The sequence below is a fragment of the Mus caroli genome, unplaced genomic scaffold (genome assembly GCF_978045245.1).
Source record: "Mus caroli unplaced genomic scaffold, Mus_caroli_1 scaffold_8, whole genome shotgun sequence".
NCBI classification, from domain to species: Eukaryota; Metazoa; Chordata; class Mammalia; order Rodentia; family Muridae; genus Mus; species Mus caroli.
The window spans coordinates 6,891,162-6,900,000 of NW_028227263.1; the positions used below are offsets into that span (position 1 = coordinate 6,891,162).

Sequence of the window (8,839 nt, forward strand, 5' to 3'; positions counted from 1 at the left end):
TTTCATAGCAGCCTTATTTATAATAGCTAGAAGCTGGAAAGAACCCAGATGCCCCTCAACAGAGGAATGGATACAGAAAATGTGGTACATTTACACAATGGAGTACTACTCAGCTATTAAAAGGAATGAATTTATGAAATTCCTAGGCAAATGGATGGATCTGGAGGGCATCATTCTGAGTGAGGTAACATATTCACAAAGGAACTCACACAATATGTACTCACTGATAAGTGGATATTAGCCCAAAAACTTAGGATACCTGAGATATAAGATACAATTTGTTAAATGCATGAAACTCAAGAAGAATGAAGACCAAAGTGTGGACACTGTGCCCCTTCTTGGAATTGGGAACAAAACACCCATGGAAAGAGTTACAGAGATAAAGTTTGGAGCTGTGAAGAAAGGATGGACCATCTAAAGACTGCCATATCCAGGGATCCATCCCATAATCAGCTTCCAAATGCTGACACCATTGCATACACTAGCAAGATTTTGCTGAAAGGACCCAGATATAGCTGTCTCTTGTGAGACTATGCCGGGGCCTAGCAAACACAGAAGTGGATACTCACAGTCAGCTATTGGATGGATCACAGGGCCCCCAATGGAGGAGTTAGAGAAAGTACCCAAGGAGCTAAAGGGAACTGCATCCCCATAGGTGGATCATTATTATGAACTAACCAGTACCCCAGAGCTCTTGTCTCTAGCTGCATTTGTATCAAAAGATGGCCTAGTAGGCATCACTGGAAAGAGAGGCCCATTGGACTTGCCAACTTTATATGCCCCAGTACAGGAGAATGCCAGGGCCAAGGGGTGGGGGTGTGTGGGTGGGGGACTGGGGGGGGGGAGTGTATTGGGGACTTTTTGGATAGCATTGGAAATGTAATTGAGGAAATTACCTAATTTAAAAAAAAAAAGAGTTCTAAGAAGGTACTCCCACGTAAATAACTTAAATAACGTAATTAGAATATAAATAAAATATGAAAAATAAAAAATAAATAAAAATTGTATGTGAATTATGTCTTAACAAAGTTGATGAAAAATTAAAATCATGAAATCAACTTTTCGGATTCCACGTGAGACTGTGATTATATGATACTTCTCTCCCAGGCTCATTTCACTTGGGGTCCTGTCCTCCAGATCCATCTGTGCCACAGACTCAGACACACAGTAGACGGGTAGTAAAAGGAAGGAGATATACACGTATTGTATATTGCAAATTTGCTGGAAGAACGAACTTTTAGTATTCTTACCGCTGAGAAGTGGTGAGCCAGTGAACAATGACTATTGTCTTAGTTTCCTTTGCTGTGGTCAAATGTACCGATAGAAACAACTTAAGGGAGAAAGGGCTAATTTTATCTAACACTTTCAGGAGACTATAATCCATCATGGCCGGGAAGCCATGGCAGTAGGCAGGCAAGGCAAGTAAGCTGGGGAAAGCCATCTGTTCAAAAGTGCTGAGTCACAAGGCCCATGACTCTTGGTAGTGCATTTACATGACACTCAGGCTTTTCCTGGGCATGCTCTATTTATTAATATGTCTCTATTTATTAATTATTCCAGTCCTTGGCCAAATGGCTGTTTTATGTGTATTAATCTTGTCCCTGTCTCTTTTCCCTTCTCTCCCACCACAGTACCAGCTCTGGACTTGTGTGTAGAGATGACTTTCCTCTACTTTTTTGGTGACTGCTCTATGGTGAGCATTAGCTCTAGGGTATGGGTGCTGCGGCCCAATGGGAGCTACATTCTTCCTGGCCTTAGCCCTTGATGACTCAAGTTCTATCTAGAACTTGCATAGATTCAAATAGCTATGGTGATTTGAATAGGTATGACCCCCCCATAGATGCATGTGTTTGAGTGCTTGGCCAATAAAGAGTGGCAGTATTAGGAGGTGTGGCCTTGTTGGGGTAGGTGTGGTCTTGTTGGAAGGGTGTCACTGTGAGGGTGGGTTTTGAGGTCTCCCGTGTTAAAAAGGTATGCCAGTGTGTTACACTACATCCCCTTCTGCTGCTTGTGGTTCAAGATGTAGAACTCTCGGCTCCCTCAGTGTGGCACAGTTTCCCCTTGTTGCCTGTGGATCAAGATGTAGAACTCTCAGCTCTGTCAGCACCATGTTGGCTTGTGTATTGCCATACTTCCTGCCATGAAAACAATGGAGTAAACCTCTGAAACTAAGCTATCCCTGATTAAATGCTGCTCTTTCTAAGAGTTCCCAGGGTCATGGTGTCTCTTCATAGCAATAAAAATCCAACTAAGACAGTAGCCAATCCCTAAGCCCTGAGAATCAGGGGAGAGAGACCTGCTAGGAAGAAAGAACCCCTCAGCAAAGGTGACCTTCCCTCTCCCCCACCCCTCTTCTTCTGACATTTTCTAGCTGTAGGTGTATAGCTTCCTTCCTGGTTAATATTTAAATATAAAAGCATCAAATGAATTTTTAAGAAGTAATTAAGCTTTTTTATTTCTCCTTAAAGACTGGAGGGACGGAGGCGTCTTCTTAGAAAGCCTCAATTGCCTGGGTTGTAGCTTAGAGGGTAGTGAGGGCCCTTCCACTCTCTTCATGAGTATGCCCAGCCCTCCCAAAGTCTGTCCTCTACCTCCTGCCCCTTTGTTTCTTACACCCTTGGTCAAGGCTTTTCTTAACTTTACATGGTGATCACAGGTGCTGTGTGCCTATGTTTCCCTTGGACCCAGAGGCCAGTGTCCTGGACAGCTCCCCTGGGTGACCCAGGATGTTTTCTGACCCTCTGGGCCAACCCTAGATCTGGCTTCCTGGTAGGCTCTCACCTATCTGTTCTTCTTTGGACCCCTCCCTTCCTCCTGTCATTTATCCCATTACCTACTGCCATCCCCATATGGTCAAGCCCTAGTCGACCCCACCTACCCTCTGTTCCCTGGGGCCTCTTTAGCCCTATAGTCTTCTGTGACTGCACAGACTCCCTCCTGGAGCCCCAGAACTCCCTCACCATCCCAAGGCTTGCTCTGGCTTTCCCATGAGGATGCACCACCCTTCTCTGGCACACCCACCCCAGGGAGGCAGTTCATGCTGTGAGTCTTATAGCAAACAGAAACCAGGCCCAGATTCTCTGCTTTGGCAGGAGACACAGCTTCATCTCTTGGGTACTGATCACCTTATGAGCAGAGGGGATGAGACTGTAACACACACACACACACACACACACACACACACACACACACACGCACACACCAGATTTCATTTGAGGTTGCAAGGTTGGTAGGAGTGCTGCCCTCTAGCAGGATTCTCCAGTCAGCCTGTTTAATCAAAGTGATTCTATAATCACATTGTCGTATTAAACAAAAGCCTTGCTTATCTCCCATGGAGTGGACCTTCTTTAGGACCAAGTATGCTAGTTCCCTACTCCTGGTGTACCAAGGTAATTTTAACTAAGATTAGTGGTAAACAGTGATGCTCAGTTCTTAAGTTCAGGGGCCAGAGGGCTGGAGCAGAGCATGCTCCCCCACTGGGTCTGGGAAAGAACCCAGCTCCCACCCTTCCTAGCTTCTAGCGGACCTATATCTCTGGGCTCACCACCCTCTCCTCTGTCTTCAAAACTGACCGTACAACACTCACCAGTTCCCTTTCCTTTGACCTTGCCTCTGGCATCCTGTTTGCTTTCTGTTACCATGACGATACCTGAAGGGAATCAATTCAGACGAGAGAAGGTACACAATGGCAGAGACTACAACCCATGGTGGGTTGGGCTTCATGGTTTGGGTCTGTGGCAAGGCAGCAAAGCATGATGGGGGCCTGTGGGGAAGGTGACTAATCATCCTATGATGGTGGGAAACAAAGTCAAGAAGTAGGGACTGGGATCACAATGTCCACTTGAGGGCAAACCCACAATGACCCAACCTCCTTTCACTAAAGGCCCACCTCCTAAAAGTTCACTTCCTAATAGTCCCTCAGGCTGGGGACCAAAGCATCAACACATGGCTCCCAGGGGCATTCAAGGTCTGAAGCACAGGCCACTTCTTTCAGTTTTTGACATTCTCTTGTCCTATTTGCTCTTGCTTTCTCAGTCTCCTCTCACACTATCTCTCCCTCCCTCCCTCCCTTCCTCTCTTTTCCCTTCTCTCTTTCCCTCCCTCCATCCTTTCCTTCCCAGTGCGGCAGGCATGTAGGAGACCGAGATTCTCCGTCCACTGCTCCTCTGACTGATGAAAACCGGGTTAGGAACACATTGGGGCAGCTTACTGGCAACCTCTAAAGATTCTCAGACAGAAACAGAAGTGTCCTGGTTTTCCCTGGCAGGAGCCGAGGGATGTCAGAGTGGGTGTTCTGCTATCTGTTTCTCTTCCCTTAAATGAGGACCACTGTCATGAGCATATGGGAACTTAAGGGGAGCATCAGGATAGACATTTTGTGGATGGGTTAACTGGACTGAGCACCTCCCCATGCCCCACCCTCGTTCCTGCTGAGTCCATTGAAGACCCTCAGACTAGCCCACCTCTGGATACCTGTTTCTGCCTTATGGGAGCTCTGTCTTCTTTCTACGAAGCTCCCACTAGTGAACTAATTTTAGGATCTAAAACTCCTTTCTGAACGCATCCGCCTGTGTCTGTGAGTTTCATTTTTCCAATTCAGACGACAAGAACATGAAAGCTATTGACTCAATGCAAGTTTGTGTGACCCTGAGTATCTGGCCCCGAGCTCCAGAGTTAAATCCCACCTGTGGCAAGAGAGAAAGCCTCTACTGAGCTCAAATTTTCTCACTTCCCACCTATCATTTGTCTTTCTCTTATGGGGACCCCTGTCTCCCCATGCCACTCAGGTTGGTCCCCACACACCATCATGGTGTCCCCTTCACTGTCTAGGGCAGTGACTCTCAACCCTTTAATAGAGTTCCTCCTGTTGTGGTGATTCCCAAACATACAATTATTTTTTGTTGCTATTTTATAACTGTAATTCTGTTACTGTTATAAATAGTAATACAAATATCTATATGTAATCTCCAAGGGTCATGATCCACAGGCTGGGAACTGCTAACCTAAGGGGATATATTCACAGACTCTGGGGGTTCAGGATGGATGTCATGGGGGCATCATCCCACCTGTCTCTTGGAACCCTTTGTTACTGTCTTTCGTATACGTTTCCTACAAATCCACCCCTGAGCTATACAGGAGCGATCCTATCAGAGCAAGCATCTCCTGCTGCTGTTGTGAAAGGTGTTAGGATTTTTTTTTTCCTCAGCCGACGGTTGCTACTATATAGAGATGCTATTGATTTATTTAAATGATCACATCCTCAAGAACTTCACAGGATGAGTTGGCTCAAGTTTTCTCCTCCTATTTTCTTGGTGCACTGTCACTACATTGACAATTCAAGATAACCTGAGTGTCTCCCAGGCATTGCTAGTGTCTGAACTGCTAGGGCAGTTCATGTGCCCTCTTAGCAGTAACAGGGACCCTGGCACTTTTGGTGGTGGTAGTGGTGGTAGATTTAACTGCTGCACTGTTAAAGAGGCCCAGACAGTCAGGGTAGTGGGCGAGGCCTAGGCCTCCTCCAGGGTGGGGCATGCAGCTCTGTTCTTTCACAGAGGATCTTGGGTATCCGGTTGTGTAGGAGTGGTACCCGTCATTTGCTGTGCTCTGAGCTCTCTCACATGGATATGTCCCTTGGCCTCAATCCCATGCCCAGCATGGACTGCCTACGGACCATAGAGGTGGGTGGGGCTGGGAGCTGTTCTTGCACTCCAGTGTTTCCTGTGAGGGGCGTAGCAAGCCTGGGGAGTTGTCATAACTGAATTGCTAGGCGACAAGTCATAAAATATTGAGAGCTATATCAGGGAAGAGAAATTAAGCCAATAATAAAAACAGCCTGGAGACCCAGCTCCTGCTCTTTTATTTATGAGGACTCCCTTTTTAGGGAGTGGCAGCATGGGGTGAGTGAGCAGGGCTGCCTTCTCTGAGTATTCATTCCTGTTATCCTCTGTCTCCCTGACCTCTGCTGGAGGACCACCTTTGCATCATCCAGGTGTGGTGGCTCACAAGGACAACCAGAGCTCTGTGTCTGGAGGTGCTTCTTGTCCCCTATGTGCCGCTGGTGCTTTTAGCCCTGTCAGAGAGTGCCTGGGACCTGCTGTGCAGCTGACCATGCCGGTGAGCAATGGCTAAGGGCAGAAACCATGCATCTCAAATGTCACTGGAGTCCCCAGGGCCTTTTGCATTTTGTTTGGAGAGCTGATTGTCTCTGGAGCTGTGTGTCTTGGAACCTCTCTGCTGGAAGAACAGGAGACAAAAATGCATTCCTGCAAGGCAGAGGGTTCCCAGCATACAGTTCAATATTTGAACAGATTAAATGGGATTTTATAGTAGAGTGCCTAGTGATTCTCTGTCCCCATCTACACGCTCAACACCCTTATGGAGTGACTGTGTTTCCTGTTTTAAGGATGGATGGCTTGTTGGTGTGACTCCTTGCACCCTCCTGGTTTCCAGTTCATCCCATGTCTGTGGTCCTTGGGTAAGTCCTACAACTTCCTGGTGCCCCAGTTTCCTGAATTAAAGGGTATAGTTGTGTGTGAGTGTGTGTGTGCTTGTATGTATGTATGTATGTATGTATGTATGTATGTATGTATGTGCACACACTACTATTCTGTCATGTTTGTGCTCATATGTACACATACACACTGTTCAAAGCATACATGTATACACCGAACTTATACAATTGCATCAGATGACCACGATAATGTTCAACCCTACAACACACACACATACTACATATGCATACACACATGTGCATACTCACTCTGATCATTGAGGAGCCACCTTCCAAGTGAACTTGGTGCCTGCTGAACCTAGCTTTCTTCCCAAGCCCATGCTTGTGAAGCCCAGGCTGCTGTCATAATGGACTTGACATGTAATGCTCTCAGGAATGTACTTGATATCTGTCATGATGTCCTAGCCCAGGCAAGTTCTCCCGGGGAGAAGGGGTTTGCTGAAGAGGGGACTCTGATGGAGCGGAGTCACCTCTGATAATTTACCATCAGCAGAACATCTTGGCTATGTTAAATATACACATATACGTGCACACAGCACATGCACAGTCAGACAGACAGACAGACACACACACATTTGTGAGACAAGGTCTTACTATGTGTTTCTGGCTGTCCTAGAACTTACTATGTAGACCAGGATGACTTTAAACTCATAGAGATCTGTTTGTCTCTGTATCCTGAGTACTGAGATTAAAGGTATGTGCCACCACGCCAGACTTTAAATTTATGTTTTTAATTTTGACTTTATTGCTGTAATCATTTGTGTTTAAGTCATTAATTATTTTATTTGGGTTTTCAAGACAGAGTTTCTCTGTGTAACTTTGTCTGTCCTGGAACTCACTCTGTAGACCAGGCTGGCCTTCAAACCCAGAGATCTGCCTGCCTCTGCCTCCTGAGCACTGGGATTAAAGGCATGCACCACCACTGCCTGGCTAGTATTTAATTTATTAACATGCTTTGTTTTAAAATAAAATGAAATAAAATAAAATGAAAGCAAAATATTCAGAGGCATGTGCCGCTAGGAGAATATTGGAATGGATTAAACCGGTTTATGATGAGTATTTCCAGTCAGTCCTGGGCTTTAGATGCTGCTCGCTGGTATCTGCAATTTGCAATTTAAAACCCTTCGAGGTCTGGGCTAGAAGTCTGCAGTCTAAGGGTGGGGGACTACTTCACCTTTTCCATAAATAAAGCTTTCTCGACATACACGTGTGCTTGTTCTGTGCCCTGTGGCCAGAGCTGTGTGCCTCATGACTGCCGAATGAGCTCCAGCATAGTGACTGCCTGGCCTCCGAGCCCTGAAACAGCAATTGTCCTCCCATAAAAGGATTGTCATGCCCATCTTCAGATATTGGTTTCCTAACTCTGTTTAACACCAGAATCTTCTTAGAAGTTCACACCGAGAGCAGCCCCTGACCTTGCTGCAGATCACTGCCCAAAGCTATTGGCAGAGTTCTCCTGAAACCTCCTGAGTGACTCAGCACTGGCTTTGCCTACCATCCAGGTCTCTCCAGAAGACTGACTGCTGTTACTCTCAACTTGAGGCAGGCGCTGACGGTGGACACCAGCCACTGCCAGGACACAAGGCGCAGGCCACCTCAATGGCCAGGAGATGCCCATCTGTAAGTGCACTAGGAGGGCTTGAGGCTGGGTCTGCAACCCCCTGGGTTTTTCTGCTCTCTCTCCCCTCGAGTTGGAGAAGATTTCCCCCTTGACTCCTTTGATCTGCTCGAGGTGTAGGTGCAATGGACTTGTTCCCTAATGTAGTCATGTGACAGGGCAATGTACAAATAGTGACTGAAGTGGACATGGCTGAGACTCGGGAGGGGGGTCAGTGGGTCATCGCTTCTTCCTTACACAGGATTCAGATGCATTCAGGAGCCCAGGGAACGTTTACTGGATAGTGTGAGGAGGATTTGCTGTGGCCTGCAGGCATATATATCTACTGGGACTGGAGCCAGCAGATACCAGGGATCTGTTCTGTCTACTGTGGCCTCTGGACACTTTCACATGCACACCCAGAACAGCCCAGGCTGCTCTCTCCTGAGCCATCACAGGCCATTTGCCATTCCCACTGACATTAAAACTGAGAAGGTTCAGAGATGACAGGAACAGAAGTAGATTTGAGGAAGAGGAGAAGGTCAGACATGAGGGAGGCTGAAGCTTCAGAGAGCAGTCACCAGTCTTTCCTACCACGACACCAGCACCATCTACCATCTAGACAAATGTGTTTGCCTCTGGTGCAGGATTATTTATTTCACCCACGGAAAGGGAGGGCACGGAGGAGTGAGAAGTGCGGGTAACGGAGAGTGGAGGGATCATTTATCATT

At 46.8% G+C, this 8,839-nt stretch overlaps 1 long non-coding RNA gene across 1 annotated transcript in view; it reads left to right on the forward strand.

The window, feature by feature from the left end:
• Nucleotides 1–5,988: 5,988 nt before the first annotated feature.
• Nucleotides 5,989–8,839, forward strand: part of LOC147002837 (uncharacterized) — a 31,647-nt gene continuing 28,796 nt past the window's right edge. Inside the window, exons 1-3 of the long non-coding RNA XR_015048058.1 lie at nucleotides 5,989–6,114; nucleotides 6,404–6,475; nucleotides 8,014–8,131. This is a non-coding gene — a long non-coding RNA (uncharacterized LOC147002837). The remainder of the gene's footprint in view (nucleotides 6,115–6,403; nucleotides 6,476–8,013; nucleotides 8,132–8,839) is intronic.